We start from the raw sequence: 21,065 nt of genomic DNA, 5'->3' as shown, positions 1-21,065 counted from the left end.
TAACAGCTGCCAGCTCCCCAGTAATTAGGAGATAGGAAGAATTACTGTCCACCCGGTGAAAAAGACATGAGCGGTGATTATGTCAGGGTGAAGTGGAGATATGAGAGGGAGGGCTTTGAGAATATGGAGGGTTGTTTGACTTTGAGTTTGGGGCAGGGGTGGAATGATTTAAGAATAAAGAGATGACCAAAGAAGACTTGGTCTTCATTCCTTCTTCCTTCTTCTTTTTCCTCCTCCTCCTCCTCCTCCTCCTCCTCCTCCTCCTCCTCCTCCTCCTCTTCCTCCTCCTCCTCCTCCTCCTCCTCCTCTTGTTCTTGTTCTTCTTCTTCTTGTTGTTCTTGTTCTTCTTCTTCTTCTTCTTCTTCTTCTTCTTCTTCTTCTTCTTCTATGTTTTATTGATTTTTTATAGAGAGGAAGGGGAGATAGAGAGTTAGAAACATCAATGAGAGAGAAACATCCATCAGCTGCCTCCTCCACACCCCCTACTGGGTGTGGTACATGCCCTTGGTACATGCCCTTGACCTGAATCAAAACTAGGACTTTTCAGTGCTCAGGCTGATGCTCTATCCACTGAGCCAAGCCGGTTTTGACCCTTCCTTCTTTTAATGCTATTCTATTCCTCTCTCCCCTTTCTATGGACTTTTTAGAACTAAGAATTACCATTGGAAAAAGACCTACAGAAAAGTATTTTGGTGAAGGTCATGATTAACTGTAGAACTGGAAATCATGTTTTTGTTTTTGTTTTCTCTATCTTTCTATCTATACTCTTAAACCTCTAGGAATATATCAGTTCTGGTCATGTGATTTGAGACAAGCAATTCCTCACTTGATACATTCTGGAATTGTGCTTGAAATGTGAGTCAGTCAATGGATTTACATGTAATTACAATAAATCCCTAGTTATGATGCAGTGTTTGGGGTTTAACCTCTTGATTACTAATCATTGTTTGATTCTAATAACATGTTTACAACATTATTTGTTTCATGGCATTCCTGTATCTGTTTTATGTTCTTCCTGCATGTTTCATGTTCTTCCAATAGGCACTGTGCATATTGTGATTCAACGAATGAGTGCAATCTTTGCTTTATATAGATTAAATAAAAGTTTATTTAATTGTTTTTTCTATTATTTTTCTATCCTATATAATAAAGAGGTAATGGTGCAGAAGACCAAAGAAAAACCAATTGACGCCTTCAAGAAGAGGAGGGACACTGTTTAATACACCGGCGGACTCAGGGAACAACCTTCCAAATCTGAGTGAAGAAACATGCATGGGGCTTTTCTTTACATCTCTCTGTTGTCTTTGTCCCACAAACATGGATTTTGCTTCCCATCCTTTTCATGGGCCTTGCAAGAAGGCCCCCAGATGTTAGGGGTCTCCAGGCCATAGCTGATGGCCTGGCCTGGTGCCAGCATTAATAACCCTCCCTCTGGGGCAGTGCACTGTCCACAGCCCCGTGGCCTCTGTAACCAGTTCTGCAAGACCAGTATCTGGGACGGAGGTAGTGACTTAATTATAGGTTATCAAGAATGTACACTGAGCTTGCTGGCATGAATTCAGATCACTAGCCCCACATATAAGGGTTACATTGGAATTAGCCCTTTTTAGCCTTCTTGGTAATATGCTAATTTGTCTGTTATGGTGTCCCAGTCACAACCAGTCAATGGGTTGTGCGCATACTGGAGCTGGGGGACTGGGGTGGGGACTTCTTCCCCCAGCGGAGGCCTGCCCAGGCCTGCCCAGCGCTCATGTCCCCCCCAGCGCTGAAGTGAAGCTGTCTGCCTGTGTTCCTGACCTGGGACCTGACCCTGACTGCATGCATACCCCACCCAGTGCAGAGCTGCTTTGGTGCTTCTGTGAACTTTGCAACTGACCCAAAGAGGAAAGTGAGAGGTGAGAGGCCTGGAGCTGTGGATTCCAGTGCTTTAATCACTTGAAAATGCGAGGCAGCTGTACCTTTAGCTGAGAAATGAGGGGGGTGAACTTCACTGTCGCTGGGTTCGGTCTGAGGACTGAGCATCCACCATGAGAAGGAAAAAATGGAGAGAGGGGCCTGAAGGAAGGGAGGACAATCGAAGGAAACGTGTCCAGACTTTTCCCAGCCCTCTCCCTCTTTCCGCTAACTGCAAAAGCCCCAGGCCCGGCCACAGTTCTGTCTCCACCTTTTAGTGCCCTGTTCTCCAACCACAGAGGAAAGAAATAAGGAAGGAGTCTGTGCTGCCTCCAGAAAGTATCTATATACCTGGTCAGCTGGTCACCTCCCGCAGAGGGAGGCCAGATTGCAGTTTAGGCCCAAGTGGGAGCCGCCAGTAGAACATCCCGAGAGGGCTCCTGGACTGTGAGGCAGGGCAGGTCTGGCTAAGGGGACAACCCCCCCCCCCTCCATGTATGAATTTTTGTGCACCAGGCCCACGTTTTATATTTCTTGATGCACCATATTTGAAGTGACATATATGAGAAAGACATTTAATGCTCTTGGTTTTGCCCAAAATTAAATAAAATATTTATCTTGATGCTGAATTGGCTGATATTTTATCAACTTTCTGTAAACTTTATTAAAATATTGAAAGGCTTCCTGTGTTCTTTAGATAAAGCTTTGTATCTTAGGTGATAAATTTTCTCTGTAGCCTTATCACTGTAATATTTTATATTGCTGAACCATTTATAATTTAAGGATATTTTTATGTTCCCCATCACTACACCCTGCCTCTTTTTTTTTTTTTTTTTCCTTTTGTGCTTTATTGTTTCATTTGGTCCAATGCATGGGAGAAGGTTTCAGGGTGGTTAAAAGAATAGCTAGTAGTTTGGGGGAGAGGCTCAGGTGAAAGCCAGACCCCAGGGGAATGCAAGGGGGCCTTCAAAGCCCTCTGGGCCCCAAAAGTTCCTACTTTTGCTTGAGGGTGAGCCTTTTGAAGAGATACTCTCCCAGCCCAGCCTGGAGGCTGGCCAGCCTGTGGAGTTGAGTCAGGTGTTGCCCTTCTTCTTGATGAGTTTCACCTACTCATCTGGGAAGTGGTTCTCCCAGAAGTCACAGAGCTGAGCGTCTGCAGGGGTAGAAACCAGGGCTCACAGCTCCAAAAGGACTGGTTCAAGTTCATCTCCAAGGCCAAGGCGGCTTTCCTGGCGTCCTGAATTTTGCCCATTCATCTTGGAAGGCTCAGCAAGTCCTGGAAGAGAATAAGGCCACCTCACATGTTTTGCAACTTTGATGATTACCGCTCTCAAGCTTATGGTGACCAGATGTCCTGCTTTTGGCGGGACAGTCCCGATTTTTAACAATCTGTCCTGTGTCCACAGGTGTTTTAAAAAAATCCCGCCAAAAGCGGGACATCTGGTCACCTTACTCAAGCTTCTTCTCTGCCAACTCGAGGAAGAATTGGCCCATACCCTGGAGAGCCACATCATGATGGTCAAAATAGAAGCCCAGAGAAAGGTAGGTGGGGGAGGCCCACAGATGCAGGTTGGCCAGGTGGTTGACTGCAGCCTCCACCTCGGTGGAATAATTCTGACAAATTTGGGAGCTCATGCTTGTTCAGCAATAAGGATGTAAGGTAGAAAAAAAAACAAGAAACAACAACAACAACAACACACCAGTGTATTGGGTGGTCCTGCAGGTGGTTCTGAAGGTGGTGACTGGATAAGACGCAGGAAGGTGGTCGGAGGCTGGAAGAAGGGGCGTTCCTGGGTCTTTTCTGTCCAAACACTGTTAAAGCAAGAGACAGATCCGGGACAGCCACTGAGGGCACTCTACACTCTGCCTCTTCAGACCCAATCTTCAACTGTACATTTTGAGAATATGCTCTAAATAATGGATACATGATCTCTTAATGCAATTGAACACAGGGTTAAGTACAACAGTTCCCCATTTATCTGCAGTTTTGCTTCCTCCAGTTTCAATTATCCTCTGTCAGCCAAGATCCAAAAATATGAAATGGAAATTGTCAGAAATAAACAGTTACTAAGCTTTAAATTGCAGGCTGTTCTGAGTAGCATGATGAATTCTTACACCCTCTGCACCCTTTCTCACTTAGCGTGCATTGCAGCCAGGTGAACTGCCCCACTGGAGCCTGCCTATCACTTAGCAGCTATGTTAGTTATCAGGTGGATTCTCACAGTATGTCGGTGCTTATGTTAGTCACCCTTATTTTACTTAATTATGTCCCCAAAGCTCAACTTTAGTGATACTGGCAATTGATTATGCTAAAGCAAAGCCTGAAAGTGGTTCCTTTAAGTGATAAGGTTTAAGGTCAGGACATAACAATGAAAGAAAGGAAAAATGTATGCAGAGGTAACTATGGGTGGTAAGAAAAAAAAAATCTATCCATGAAATTGTGGAGAAGGAAAAAGAAATTAATGCTAGCTTTACTGTCACACCTCATACTGCAAAAGCTAAGGCCACAGTGCATGATAAGTGCCTTAGTTCAAATGGAAAATGCATCATGTGTGAGTGGAAGACATGAACATAAAATGTATTCTGATTGATGGCAATGTGTTGTGGCGGATTGAGCCTATAAGGCAGGGGTGGGGAATCTTTTTCTACCAAGGGCCCTGTGGATATTTATAACAATATTTGAGGGCCATACAAAATTATCAACTCAAAAAATAGCCTGCTATATTTGGTTGAACATTTCATTAACTCACCCCAAATGCCTTGACCAAATGATTTCTTGGGCCTTCTATAGCCTGTGGGCCAATAGTTCCCCATAACCTGCTATAAAGACTTCAGCAAGTGACATCAAACCGTGTAAAGGATGGTTAAAGTAAGATATTTTGAGACAGGAAACTTCACAACTTTATTACAGTATATTATTAAAATTATTCAATTTTATTATTAGTTGTTCATCTCTTTATCCTATATAATAAAAGCCTAATATGCTAAGTGTTTAGTCATCAGGTCATCTGTGTGTTTTTTTTGTTTTTTTTTTTAAATATATTTTATTGATTTTTTACAGAGAGGAAGGGAGAGAGATAGAGAGCTAGAAACGTCGATGAGAGAGAAACATAGACCGGCTGCCTCTTGCACACCCCCTACCGGGGATGTGCCCGCAATCAACGTACATGCCCCTGACCAGAATCGAACCTGGGACTTTTCAGTCCGCAGACCGACGCTCTACCACTGAGCCAAACCAGTTTCGGCAGGTCATCTGTTTAACCAATCAAAGCATAATATGATATGCTAAGGCTGCACAACTGCTCGCTATGACATACACTGACCACCTGGGGGCAGATGCTCTGATGGGTAGGTTAGCTTGCTGCTGGGGTCCAGCTGATTGGGATTTAGCAAGATGGACCGACATGCCCTGGAGCCCTCCTGTAGTCCCTCCCCAGGCCCAATTGTGAATCAGTGAGGTCCCTTGCACCCTCTCACCACCTGGGACCCCTCGGGGGATGTCAGAGAGCTGGTTTTGGCCTGATCCTACAGGCCATCCTGAGGGACCCTGCTGGTGCACAAATTCGTGCACCCAGCCTCTAGTGTGTGTGTGTGTGTGTGTGTGTAGAGAGAGAATCTCTAAATAAGGAAATAATTCTTACCTCATAGGGTTATTTAGTACAACAAATGCAAGAACTCCTATATTTTCACTTGTTTAAATATTAAATCATGAGGTGCCATTTTAATTTTATTGCATTTATTATTATTGTTGAGTTGATATTAAGTGATGGAGTTTTGGAGAAGTGGGGGCCTTTAATCATAAAATTTATATTCATTCCTTTCATTTTCATGACAGAATTTATTTTTATTAGTCTCCAATCCTTCTAGTAATCTATGAAGCAATCCCACTGATTTCTGAGCTTTGAAATCAAGTGCACGATGCATAAAAATGTCAATACAAATATTGCTTAAAACAATGGCAAGAACTCTTAGGCCCAAGGGGCTCACATATGATTAAAAGTGCTCCATTATGTAGCATTCAGATGATCTTGAGGGCTGTGGTGATGCCATAAAAGCTTCTGAGAAATAGCAGGTTCCTGTTAAAAGATGATTTAATGTTTGTGTTCAAATATGCTGCCAGCCAATTTGTGTCCTCTAAAATATACCCACTACTGGCACTCTAAAGGAGACCTTCAAAATTGAGTTTAATACAAAACCAAACGCTTGAATTATAGAAGCTTCAAGTTAGTGAAAGCATACAATTATGTGCACTAAAATTGGTCCAGCCTTTTATAAACCATGTTTATGAAAATGTAACATGTTTTCAAAGAATTCAATTTGGTTATAATTTCAGCCACGAGTACAAAATGCAGTCAAAGGGTTCCAGTGCCCTCATAGTTACATCCAGGGTTTTATCCCCTTAATTAAATCCTCTTTCCTGCGCTCCACCGAGGCTCCAGGATTTTAATCAGTAGTATAAGAAGCACCAAGAATATATTTGACTCTCCTCAAATCATGGACATGCTTATATCTGAGCCTGCTGTGGTTTGTAATTTCATGTTTTAAGGAGAAAGTTGTTGATCACATTCTTTATTTAGTTCCCCCAAACCAGAAACTTATTTCTAGTTGCAAGCAGTCAACTCACAGAGAAAAAGAACCCACCCTGTTTAATTACAGTTATTTGATAGTAAGGGTGGATCCATTCTTGAATTGCCAGAAAAAATTGTCTTTAAAGACAAAGATGTGGTCGTCTGTAAAATAAGGAGGCTGCTTCAAAATGAACTGACCTATACCCACTCCATGGAGGTCAGAGAAGGCCCTGAGGTAGAGCCTGGGCAGGGTCTGCGAACCAGGGCTTGATCCAAGTGCAGGTGTGTAGTCAGAAGAGAAAGTAACTGATTGCCCCTTAGAGAATATTTTACAGATATGATTATTTAGTTATTTGTTCAGTATTCTCCCCTCTGTTGCTCCATGAGGACACAAACTATGTCTTGACCATGTTCCTTTCACTCATCACTTATCAGCAAGCATAGAGCCTGACGTATGAATATTCATTCCATTCATTGATGGCCAGTTGAATCTCTCCTTTATTGTTTTGCTCTCTGATTGCTTCTAGTGAGATTGTCTTACCTTGCCCACTTGATTATAGTCATTAGATAGCAGAGGCCATGTCCAATATTCCTCCAAAATCCTTCCCAGTGATGTTCCATTCCAATCAGTATCAATAGCTATGGAATGGTAAGGTATGAATTTGAGGAAGTGAGGAAAATATGGGGAAGCAAGAGTGTTAGTAAGGAGTTGTGATGATTTCGCACAGCGCATCTCTAAGTATGCATTGAATTATATGACATTTCCAAATTTGACTAATATATTTCATATTAATTTTATACAATTCCATCTAACTATTGGAGAGTAATAAAGATTGAGAAATCAAGAAAAATCCATGACATTTTGAATGGGGAAACAAATTTAAATCATAGCTCTGCTACTTACTAATTTAGTAATCTTGCACAAGCTTCCAATTCCTGTTGGATCTCTGTTTCCTCAGTTGTGAATTGGGCATCATGCCCTTTGTGGAGTAGTTAGGTGAGCTGAGAACTTTCTAGCCCATTGCAGATGCTCAGTAAAAGCAGTTCCTAGTCATCTTGTGCAAGAACTAGTATATTAACATCTCCTTGTCTCAATATGCTTATCTGCAAAACAGATAAATGTAGCTCAGAGCTCATGCTCATTACTACTATACTATAGTTTTTTGTTTTTTTTTTTTTAAATTTAGGCTTCAAATTCAAATTGTATGAAAAAACATAATCCTTCGTACACTAAGATATGGAGTTAGTGTAGGAAATAGGAAAAAAGAATAAGTGTGTGTGTGTGTGTGTGTGTGTGTGTGTGTGTGTGTGATGGGGGTGGTTAATGTTTGTGTCTGGCTTGGCTTATCTATTTTTCCTCTTAATGCATGAATGAATGACTAGGAAGTGTCACACTTCATAAATCTTTGTGTGCCTAGCTTTCATTTGATAGAAGCATGAGGTATTTATCTCTGAGTCAGAGTTTGCCAGTCTGTTGTTTGAATAAAAGGACATTTATGGTACAAGACTACACATAATTTTTCTTTATATTTAGGATCGTCCTTTTAATCATTTTAATAAATTGATTTTACTTTCAACATTGGCACTGTTCTAAAAACTTTACATGTTTTAATTCACTTAATCTTTATAGCAACTTCATATAATATACACTATTCTCCTGTGTTTTTGTTTGTTTGTTTGTTTGTTTTGTTTTTTTTTTAGATAAGAAAGCTGAGGCACACAGTGCAGCAGGGTTTTAGTAACTTTCCCAAGGCCACACAGCAGGTAAGTGGCAGAGCCATGATTTTTAAGAAACAAATCCCAAAGATCATGCTCTTTCTCTGTGTACTACTCTAAATCCTAAGGGTTTATTAATTTTATACATTAGAGCTGAAAACTTGCTGCCAGCAGATGTCTTGTAGGCAAAAGCAATGACCAATTATTATTAGGGAATGCCCCAGAGGGATGCCCTGACATCTATAACTCTTGAACCGCCTCCAATTGCATCATTAAAGTTTCATTTACTTCGTCACAATTTACCTTCTTTAAGATGCTTATGGCGGGTGAGAACATGAAGCTGGTCATGGAGAGGGGGGAGGAAAGAAATGGATCCTGGAGCCTTGGAGAACTGCCGGGAGGCCAGGCCAGGATTTGGCGCCTCAGTAAGAGGAAGGTGGAGGGGAAAGAAAGGAGCTTCCCTGTGAGATTGAAATGTCGTAACAGTGAGATTGTTACCATGAATCCCAGAAGGAAACTGCCTCAGAGGTTAAGGACTTGCCCATGGTTACATAGCTGGTAAGCAGCAGAGCATGGATTCAAAATTGTGTCTAAATGATGCGAAATTTAAATGTTATTTCCTTTATTAACCAGGGTACCTCTGCTGGAAGGGGAGGAAAAGGGGAAAATGTATATCTAGAGTCCTGAAAGGGGAAACAGGAGAGGGTAGAGAAAAATAATCCTCTTTCTAATGTTGTAAGGTTGCCTTGCTCCTTGACACTTTATTTCTATTATTTTATTATGAATTCATGTCAACTTGTTTTCCCCTATATTGTGCTTTACTGGAAAAAAAAAAAACAACAACACCAAAAAACACCACTACAACTGTTGATTGAGATGTACAAAGTACTGTGACCGCTGCTATAGATGTCTGTAGTTGGCATCTTGCTCTGCTGTTTGGTCTAAACTCATTATTCCACACTGCTTGAGGAAACTTCTGCATGGCTGTGTCAATGCATACCCAGTGGAGATGAAACAGCTGGTGTTTCAGGAGGTCAAAGCAAGGTATTTTTAGGAAGAGACTTACACTGGCACTGCCAGTTCCTAGATGCTCACTAGGTCCTTCATGACTGGGCTTGCTCAGGCTCAGGTCCTAGCTTCTCTCTTGCCTAGAAGCTCTCCGATGGCCCAAGGTGTCTGTTGGGAAGCAAACCTCATTCCATTACCTCTACTCTTCCACCTCTAACATTGCCCTGATGCCTCTTTCTAAAAAAAAAAAAAAAAAAAAAGGAAAAAATATGTCTTTGTTTCTCTAGCTAAGCAGGGATGGAGAATGTCCAGCCCTCAGACTGTATCAGATCTTCAAAATCATTTGGTCTGGCCCTGCCCAGGCATTAGGGGTGAGTTAATTAAAAGTTTGACCAAATGTAGCAGGCTATTTTTTAAGTTGATAATTTTCCATGGCCCTAAAATGATGTTATAAATATCCAAGTGGCCCTTGGCAGAAAATTGGTTTCCCACCCCTAAGCTAAAGCAAAGCCCCATGTATAACAATTTAGGTAAAGACAAGCCTTGCCCAAAGAGGGTGTGCCACTTAACCACATACAGCTTTGCTCCAAGTTACACACTCTTTGCATAAGAGAAAAAAAGTATAAGGAAGGGAGATATTTTTGTTTCAGAGCTTGTGTGAGGTTGTCAGAGACAAACAGCTCTTCTCCCCAGGCTGATCGAAGGCTTGGAACTTGTACTCCAGCTTTCCTGTGACTTGTTACTATTCCCAATGCCATGGGGAAGGAAGTGTACTTCTCCATATATTGGTGGGATATTAGTTAATAAGAGCTTTATAAAGTGTAGCTGCTGGGCTTCTGCACAATTTAACCACAGGATTTTGGTTGAGAATGGAAAGGATGGGATTTAATGGTTGCATGCATCACTCCTGTAACAGAAGTCTGTTAGGAAATAACCAGGATCCTTGGACATCTGTTTGTTTTGTACATGGAGCGGCTAAACGCAGGCCTAATGAAAGAGAAGGGAGGCCAATTGCAGAGAAGGAAAGGAGCCAAGAAAAAAACCACAGGGGAAAAGGAGAGTGAATTAGGTTGAGAGATGAGTTCAAGGTTAGAAACAGAGAACAGGAAGGTGTTGGAAATTGAGTGTGATATATCACATATATAGGGGATAGCATATTGGTTTGCTAGGGCTTCTATAACAAAATATCACCATCTAGGTGGCTTAAAAGACATTTATTTTTCCCAGTTCTGCAGGCTAGAAGTCTTAAGATCAAGGTGTCAACATTTTCAGTTCAGTTCAATTCAGTTTTTCCTGAGGCCTTTCTCTTTGGCTTGCAGATGGCTATTTTTTCCCCCTCTCTGTCCTCATATGATCCTCCCTCTGTATGTGCATGCCCCTAGTGTTTCTTTGTGCATTCACATTTCCTCTTCTTACAAGGACACTGGATTAGGAACTACTTAAAGTGTCCTTTAGACTTAATTTCTTTAAAGGCCCTTTTACCAAATACAGCCCCATCATGAGATACTGGGGTTTATGGCCTTAACATTTGAATTTGGGGCCAGAAACAGTTCAGCCAATAGCTGATATACAGGGTTGGGCAAAGGTAGGTCTACAACTGTTCATATAGAAAACACAATAATTAATAAATAATGCATGAATAAACTGTTTTCCATACTCATAACTGTATACCTACTTTTTCTCTACCCTGTATATTCAGCATAATGAACAACACGGTGCTTTGCACAATTGAAACACTATTTCATATTAGTTTTTCATTATCCTTTAAATAGTTATTCAGTGGAGGTAAACATTTCTCCAGCCTGGATGGTATTTAGAAATAGTCTAAGACTTTTTTTTTTTTCAAAGAGTTAAAAGATACTTAAGTTTACAAAACATTGTTTCAGTTTAGTAATTAGGAAGTGATCATTTCCAGATATTAAGTGATTCAACCTTTATTGAAAGGTAAGACTTCCTACCTCCCTCCTTTCTAAGGTCTCTAGATGGGAGCTGCCAACTTACAAGAAAGGCCTATGTGATTGGATTTTTTATCTCATTGCCCCCCTCCTACCCACTTATCAGCTGATGTTTCTGGCTTCTAGAGGCAAAGAGAGAAGAAAGGAATTATAAATAAGGAAAGGCAAGGTCTTTGTCAGCTTGGGCTGCTATAAGGAAATACCACAGACAGGGTAGTTTAAAAACAGACATATTTCTCACATGTCTGGCTTCTGAGAAGTCAGGGTGAAGGTGTCAAGCCAATTCAGTTCTTGGTGAGGGCTATCCTCCTGACTTGTAGATACCCTGTTTCCCCAAAAATAAGACAGTGTCTTATATTAATTTTTGCTCCCAAAGATGTGCTAGGTCTTATTTTCAGGGGATGTCTTATTTTTCCATAAAGAAGAATACGGTACACATTTATTGTTAAATGAAAATAAAGGAAATTTATTACCTGTATACACTATGGTAGTATGGTAGTTGTCAACACCAAACCAGACAAACTGTGAATCCTACAGTATCAAGAATTTACTCATTTATTCAATGACAATCATGTCATCATCTTCTGGAACATCATTATAACAATCCAATTCCTGAATTTCCTGGTGAATTTCTTGTGACTCCATTTCTTTCAGAATCAGTGGACCAAATCTCTAATGTTTAGCCTGGGGGGGGGGGGGAGGGCTTATTTTCGGGGGATGCCTTATATTTCATTCAGAAGGAAACCTGTAAGTAGGTCTTATTTTCTGGAAAACACGGTAGCTGCGTCCTTGCTGTGTCCTCATATAGCCTTCCCTCAATATGTACAGTTGGAGAGAAGTGGAGGGAATGAGAAAGGAAGAGAAGGAATGAGAAAGGGATAGAGAGAGTGAGAGTGAGAGTGAGCATGAACAAGAGCAAGAGCAAGAGCAAGACACACACAGAGAGATCTTCCTCTTCTAAGGATACTAATCCCATTCTGAGAGTTCTACCCTTATTACTTCAAACTAATTACCTCTCAAAGGTCTCACCCTCAGATACAGGCACAATGTGGGTTACGGCTTCAATATATGGATTTTGGGGGGACACAAACATTTAGCCTATAACAGGCTCAGAGGCATCCTGACTAGGCTGGATGGCTTTGTGATTTTAGATGCTGGAAAACACTATTGGATCCTTAGCGATCATCATTGATAAGCACCTCTCTACTGAAACTCCCTAATCTTAGGTAGATGTTTCATTATTCCAACTGGTTGCTTATAGCTCATTTCTTTAGTCCCCAGGAATCAATTCGCCACATCCAGCATTTTGCAATTAGGGTTCCTCTGCCCTTCCTTCTAGGCAGCTTTGTTGGCCAGGACCTACGCTAACCTCTTTTGCCTCTTGATCCTACATGGTTCACATCTGGTTCATGGGAAAACTTTTTTCAATTCTTTGCTTCAACAAAGTCTGAACATTCAGACCTACCCCAATTTGCTTTGCTGCCAGGCTATGTTGGTATTCTCACTCACACACAAATCAGTCCCTGATCCTCAAGACTTCTTAATCACAGAAACACATTTTAAGTCTTGTGAGTGGTTCTGTAAGAACTTCCCTGCCTGGATAAGCTTCAAGTAAAAGTTTATCTGGGGTGAGGTCAAATGAGAACTCATATTATGGAAGCAGGTTTTTACCATTTCTTCTGCCTACTCTCCAGTCCTTCTGTATTCTCAATTTGATTGAGACATTCAAGAGTCAGTTAAAATTTCATATCTATTATATTTTGGAATTCTGGCCAAATCACACATACATTTATCAAAAGATAGTCAGTGAATGTGAGAGGCAGGAAAAAAAATACTAAAAATATTGAAAGAGATCAAGATAGAAATAGAGAGAAAACTAAGGATGGAGGAAAGATAGGAAGGAAAAGTAGGGGAGAAAATAAGAAAAAATATGCTAAAATATTAAAGGTTTTTATGTAGAAATGTACAAACAGTTAGGTTTTCCTCTTTAGATGTTTTGCATTTTTCAAATATTCTACACTGATTTTTAAAATAAACTTTTTATGTTAGAATAGCTTTATATTTACAGGAAAATTATAAAGATAGTAGGAAGAGTTTTCATATACCCATAAGCAGTTTCACCTATTATTACTATTTTACATTTATAGAGAACATTTGTTACATTAATAAACCTAAATTGGTACATTGTCATTAACTAAAGTTCATACTTGTTCAGATTTCCCTACTTTTTACCTAATGTCCTATTTCTCTTTCAAGATCTCACCCAGAGCACTATATGACCTTTAGTAGATCATGTCGCCATAGGCTGTAGTAGTTTCTTATTCTTTACTACTTCTGATGAATGGCCTCGAAAGTTTTGAGGTGTACTGGCCAAGTATTTATTAGAATGTCACTTGGTTGAAATTTTTCTGATGTTTTTCCTATGATTAGATTGGGGTAATGTAATTGGAGGGGGGGTGACTACAGAGATAAAATGCCATTTCATAATTTCAAGAGTAGGTACTATTAAAATGATATCACTGTTGATGTACATCTTGATAACCTGGATGGGAGTGTCTGGTAGGTTGCTTTACTGCAAATTTACTTTTTTTGCCTCCTTTTCATGCTGTACTATTTGGAAGGAAATCACAATGCACAGCCAACACTTAAAGAGAAAGGGATTTTGTTCCACCATCTTGAGGATTAATGATATAAATTACAGTATTTGAAATTCATCTGCATAAGAGATTGGTATCTTGCCCACATATATTTACTTACTCATTTACTTGTATCAGTAATATTTATTTTATACTTCTGGTTATATGATGTTTTTCATCTTCAGAAAAAATGAACATTGTAAAAACATTAGGTAAATGAAAATATTTTTACTTAGCATTAAATTGAAAACACATTAATAAGACCAGGAGAACCTTCAAATAAGCTTTATTCACATAAGTTAAATTTAATCAAATAATTTCTTTGTGAAATTAATTTTAAGTAACATAACCACAATAAAGGGGTTAAAAGATTTAACCAAATATCTTTTTAAAATATTTTAAACCAAATAATTCTTGAACTATACCTTTACTCTAAAGACAAAAAGAACTATGACTAATCTTAAACTCTTCTTGTAGGTTTGCATTTCACAGTAGCATGAGTTTAGCAATTCTGAAACTACTTTCTGTGTATTGCAGAGGCTGGAGTGAACAAGGAAAGACACTGATCATGTTCAGAGCCAAGGTTTTCACTCTGAGAGAAGGAGGATGCAAATATGGAATACAGGAATGCTAGAAAGAACTCTGCAGTGTTAGACTGAAATTTTCCAGAGCTGAGGCAGGAAGGAAAAGTACAAATGATCTTAGAACATTTTGTGATGCCACCAAGTAAGTGCTCCAAAACAATCAGTAAAGGAAAAATGATGGAGGCATGTCAGAGAACAAAGGGCCCTGGCAGGGTGGCTCAGTTGGTTAGAGTGTTGTTCCTAAACCAAAATGTTGCAGGATTTGATTCACTGGGGAGCATAAGGAGGCAACCAATGGATGTTTCTCTCTCGCACCAATCTCTCTCTCTCTCTCTCTCTCTCTCTCTCTCTCTCTCTCTCTATCTCTATCTCACCTTCAATCCCCTCTAAAAACCAATAAAAACATATCCTCAAGTGAGGAATAAAAAATAAAAGGGTCAAAGGGACTAGCCTCTAGTGGCTTCCCATGACCAAATCTGGCAGCATTGGAAGATCAAAATAAAAAAATAACAGTAATGGATTATAACCCATTGATTAAAAGAAAAATCCATGTGCCTATACTGCTGAGTAAATGGGAGAGAAAATAAAACTTTATAAAACAAAAGCTAACTATTAAAGGTGGAAGGAATGATGGTCAGAAAGTCATCATCTTGTGACTCAGGCATAAATAATGAAAGGATGAAAACACTCTAACATACATTTTTATGAAATACAGGATATGCATATTATCTCCAAGCATCTTCCCAGAAATAACTTATTAATCACCACAAATGGGACATACTATGTGATTTACTGAGGAAAAATATATTACTTCACTAATATCCCAAACAAAAATATATAACCTGAATTATAGTATATTATAAGAAAGTAACCTACAAATTGTTGAGAGACATTCAACAAAACTACTGGCATACAATCTTAAAAATAAAATGCTGGTATATAGTTAGTAAAATAGTTATTCTCATACCTTACTCATATGTGCATATATTGATGGATAGACAGATAATCAATAGCAATATATATTTTATCCTGAAAAAGGTCAGGTCTTTGAAATTACTCTCATAAGAAATGTTGGCTTTTGTTGTTGTTGTTGTTGTTGTTTTACTATTCTTGAATCTTATTGGAAACTTTGTTGGTATTGTTTTCAAAATAAAAGATAAAAAAATGATTTTCCCCTTCTAACCATATGGTTGGTATGTTGCTCATGATAGAAAATTTAGAAAGTATCAAAAATTTAAAAAAGAAAATGTAAAACTATTTGTAATCCTACTAAGTAAATCTAACCATCATTTATAAAGAAACATTTTAAGATATACTGTGAACATACTGTTTATGTAATTTATTTTCTATTTTTTAAAAATTTACTAAGATAGGGTAATGTAATTAAATATTATTTAATACTTTTTGAAGATTGAAATTTTAATGAGAGCATGATATTTTTTAAATGAAAGTTGTATTTTACTATTCCCATTAGATTAAGTTTACTTACACTTTTTACTATCATATTGCTCTGGTAACTGTCTTTGTACATTTATATTTTAGATATTTCTTGTGATTTTCTTAAGCTAAATGAAAAGAGGTGAATTTTTTCAGGTTAAAAACCTACAAACATGCATTTACACATTGCTTTCTGGAAGATTTAAAAAACAAAACAAAACAATTATTACTCCCGCAATGGTGTATGAGAATGTCTATTTTGCTGCATGCTCACTAGCATTAACATAATATTTAAAATATATATTTTTATTGATTCCAAAGAAGACAGGAGAGGGAGAGAGAGAAACATCAATGAGGAGAGAGAACCATCATTTGGCTGCCTCCTGCAAGCCCCCCTCTGGGGATGGAGCCCTGCAAGCCAGCACAGGCCCCTATCAGGAATCCAACCAGACTTCAGGGTTCATGGATCTATGCTCAACCACCAAGCCATACTGGCTGGGCTGGGTTTTTTTTTGTTTTATTTTGCATTGCTGAATTATTATTATAGATGAACATTTTTCCTTATAATTTTTTTTTGCCATGCTACTTCTGTGAGTTCTGTTTTAATACTTTGCTGACTTTTCTATTTAAATGTTAAAGCTTTTATTTTTTGCTTTGTGTAATATATATCTATATTTAGATTGATATATGTTTAAAGCTAGAGTTAAAGGTATAAAGCTGGAGATGGAGATAAAAATAGAGGGATAAGCATAAAGGGAGGAAAGAAGGAAGTGAGGATAGAGACGGAGAGGGAGAGAGGATAGCAATGGTATATATGATAAAATATAGGTTTTCTATCACTTTAAGATTCCTGAGGAAGAGATGATCTTTTCTGGTTGCTTTTTATCATAATCAATCCTGATAGTAATATGCTTCTTTAGATTAAATAATATGTTCTCTCTTAACAAAGCATATTTATTCTATTTTAAAAAAAACTCTTTTAAGAATGTATATAGTACATTATTTGAATTTGACTTTTTCTTTGCTCCCCCTAGTGAGAAAATCTATTTATGTGCATGTTATAAATTTGCCTTCTTTTTCAGTAGGTAGTGCCCTCTGGTGTTGTAAAGAAAAAATAACAATATATTTTGCCTTCAATTTTTATTTGCCTTCAATGTTTATCAGAATTCCTTGGCACTGATGAGTTATATCTATACATATTGAGATAATATTTGAATATACTCAAATTTACTTCAGAAATAAAATAAATGACAGACAATAGTTATTTGGGGTGAGTCCTGACATTAAAAAAAATCTGGTATTTTCACTTGGCAAATTAGAATACAAATTTCAGTGGCTCAGTGGTTGAGTTTGACCTATGAACCAGGAGGTTATGGTTTGGAAGGCAGCTATGCTCACCACTATACCACCAACTCGGAGGTTATGGTTTGATTCCCTGTCAGGGCACATGCCCGGGTTGTGGGCTCTATCCTTAGCGTGGGGTGTGCAGGAGGCAGCCAGCTGATCAATGATTTTCTCCCTTCACTGACATTTTTCTCTCTCTCTCCCTCTCCCTTCTTCTCTGAAATCAATAAAAATATATTTTTATAAATTGCCTAAGAAACTTACTTACCAGTGGCTCTCCTTTACAAAGTCACAAAAAGAAACATACACATTCAAACTATGAAGTTCATTTCTTGATGATATAGCAAATATGATGAGAGGGAAAGGGAACGATTCTCCAAGGAGGAGAAAAGATGAGAACAAAAGGAGCAATTCTTCTTTGTTACTAAAGGACTACTATATTTTTTCCAGGGGATTTTCCTCCTCTTGGCAATTTTTAAAAATTTTATTCTAATATAGAGATGTTATATTAGCCATTTTCTGCAACTTAAAGTTATTTCAGTCATTTAATGTGGGCTTCAAATTTTCTTAACTGTACATTGATATTTGCCTAGTTCAGTAATTTTCAAATTATTTTGAGGGAAGAGGAAGAGAAGGCACTTACTTAAAGAAAATATTCTATGGAAGTCTAATGTACACACAGCGAAAAGCAAAGTTAATCTGGCTCAAATTGGCGCACAGAGCTGGGGAGGGGTTAGGTACCCTGCTAGTTAACCTTCCCTTTAATTGACCTCCCAGTTCACAGATGGGTCACCTCTGAGGCTTCCCCAGTTCTTGAAGAACACATTATAATGAATAAGGGCAGCAAAAACAACATTTACAAATTGCCTCTGCCTCATAACTGGTTAAATGTTACCCTGAAATGCAGAAAGTCTGCTCTCTGTTTTTTTTTGTTTTGTTTTTTTTGTATTTTAAAAACTAGTAAAATCTGTTCCATTTATTAATGTTCTTAACAAATACATAATGTTAACCAGATAGTATGCTAGGTTCTGGGGGTACAAAAAATTGATACATTCCCTATCCTTCATCTTATATAATAAAAGGCTAATATGCAAATTGTCTTCTTGGGCAGTCATTTGACTAGGAGACAGGGAGTTCGACCTCTTGCTATGACATGCACTGACCACCAGGGGCTGGTCGGAACATGGTGAGTATGGGCGATGCCGTGCTGGCAGTGGACAGCAGTGGCAGTGCTGCTGGCCCTATGGTCCCCAATGAGAGCAGGACCATTGTGGGATAGTGGAGCAGATGAGTGAGTGGCGCCAGGCCAACATGGGTGCGAACTGGGGCCCAATTATCCTGCTGATTGTACTACAGACAGGGTCCAGTGGCAGTGGTGGGGTTGGGGCTGCTGCCTGGTTCCCAGGTGCTAAGGGACCTGGGCAGGGGGCCCAGCCCCTATTGATCACCCCACAGACAGGATGGTGGAGCATGTGAGGAGGTGGCACCAGGCCATAGCAGGGTGCCAGGTGGAACTGTGGGGCTTCAAGCCTGGGGGTACGAGCTGGGGCCCAATCTCCGCAGGCCACCCTGAAGGACCCCACCTGTGCACCAGGCCTCTAGTAAATCCTATAAGGGAGAAAAAGGAAAAGTTTATACACATAAATATAACATTCTGGTGGTGATACATTTAATGAGGGAGATGCAGAAGTAAGCATGAGAACATATAATAGGAAGTTTTGATCTAGATAGGATTATCATGAAGGCTTTCTAGGGAAAGTGATGAGAGAAGCCAGATCTAAAGATAAGTTAGGAGTTACCTGGGTAAAGCAAAGAAGCATTTCTTGCAGAACACACTGGTGAGAAGCAGCATGACACTTCAATTAATTGAAATGGTCAATATTGCTAAAACAAAGGAAGCTTGCTTCCTTTGCAGGGGAGGAATGGAATTAGTAGAGGTCAGGACAAAGAGCCTGTGAACTACTCCAAAATGTTGACCTATATCTTAAGAGCAATAGAAAGCTACTAAAGTTTTTTAAGGAGAGATGATATCAGCAGCTCACCCTGTGTATAGCATGGTGAATATATTGGGGTAGGTGGTGAGAAGTATGGACAAGGATACATATGAGATTTGTTAATGTCTGGTAAAGAGATTATGATGCCATGGACTTGGATGTGTCAATGGAGATTTATAAAGGGGGATATATTTAAGATATTCTTAGGGGATAAAACTGACTCAATTTGGTGAACAATTGGGTATAAGTTATATGGGAGAGGATGGTATCAAGGATAACCCTCAGATGTCTGTCTTATTTAATTGAATAGATCAGACTCCATCACAGGATAAAATTTTGAGCGAAAGAAGGAGAATCATGAGTGTCATTTGGATGTGTTATATCTGCAGCGTTTCTGAGACAATTTGTCCAGTGCCTATTGCAAATCCTTACTTGAAGTACAAAGGCACTATCTAAGCATGGGTATAGATTTGTGAGTCTTCTACGTTTAGGGACAATGGAAACATGAGCATAAATAATGGTTCTAAGAAAGAGAGTGGAAAGTGACACTATAATGGGGCCTTTGGTAGAATATTTAAAAGCTTCAACATTAAATGGATAAGTAAAGAAGGCAAAAGAATTCAAAGTGAGCAACCATAGTTGTGGCCAAATCAAGAGAGTATTATGATTATGTCCTGGGATGATGGGGAAGAAAGTATTTCAAAAATGAAGCAGCCAGCAGACTCAAAGCTGAGAGGTTAAGTCAGATAAGACCTATAAATATCCACTGGCTTTAGCAACCAGAGGTTTTGAGTGCCCTGTTTTAGTAAAATGATAGAGGACACACCCAGATTAATGTAGTTAGAGGAGTGAATTCAAGGTGAGTTGACTCATTTTTTAATATAAGTTTGACCTTAAATTTGAGGAGAGAGACAGACTGCTAATTGGTATAGGATATAGCATTGAGGAAAAGATTTTTAATTTTGGAAGGCACTTCTCTTAATAGGCAAATGGGCTTTATGTCCATTTTAACCAAGGAGAAGCATTGTTAGTTTGCTATATGGAGCAAATTTGAATATTTGGTGGCAATTAGAGAAAGCATTTGTGTTTGTACATGTGTGTATATACATCATTCTTATACTTTATCTGTAAAATAAACAGTGATATTTTCTGCTTAATTTTTTAAATGAGAAGGGGTGAGTTAAGTTTTGAGGTTAGATTAGTAGGTCAAAATAACAGAAGAATGAGTTGACCAGACAAATCTAGAAGGTTGCCCTGGGAGGGTTGAGTCTATGCCAAGATTGGTTACCATGAATTTATGGATAGCCATTCTGCTTTCCTTGAATGACTCACCTTTACAATTATGTTTTGTTTTTCCCTTTGCCATGTTCAGTTTAGCTGGAAGAAATGTAATAAGAAGGCAACCATGGAAATAAAATTTTATGTCTATTTCAAAGAGTCTGCATGGTGCTCTTCCCATTCACTGTAATAATAACCTTTTTGAAATTCCCTGGAGCCACACCAGGTGTAATTGAATAAGTACAAATGTAAAACAGGGATCTAAATAATTTAGAATATAAAATCACTTCGAACAGAAAAAGAGGTCAGAAGAGACCACAGGACCACAGAATCTAATGGGGCAAGGACATTTTGATATGCATGCTAACCTTTCCTGGCATTAGGGAAGGATAAAAGAGGCGTAGAATGGTTTCTTCATGCTTTCAGAAGCAAACCTAGGAGATGAAGCATGCTAGTATATATAAATAAAAATGTTGTTATACAGAAGGAAAGAAATGGGGATTTAATATGACTAATTTCACTTCTCAATCAATTTTTTTATGCCATTGTATGAAACCTTGGGTCCTAAAGCTAAAAGAAGAAGTAAAAAATGATGAGGTAACAAATCTTACAGCATTTCGCTGCTGCCTCTTCTTTTTAAAAATTATGTTTC

This window comes from Pipistrellus hanaki (assembly GCF_964339955.1).
Source record: "Pipistrellus hanaki genome assembly, chromosome: 9".
Lineage (NCBI taxonomy): Eukaryota > Metazoa > Chordata > Mammalia > Chiroptera > Vespertilionidae > Pipistrellus > Pipistrellus hanaki.
The sequence above is the reverse complement of the archived record's forward strand: the minus strand, read 5'-3'. Positions refer to the sequence as shown.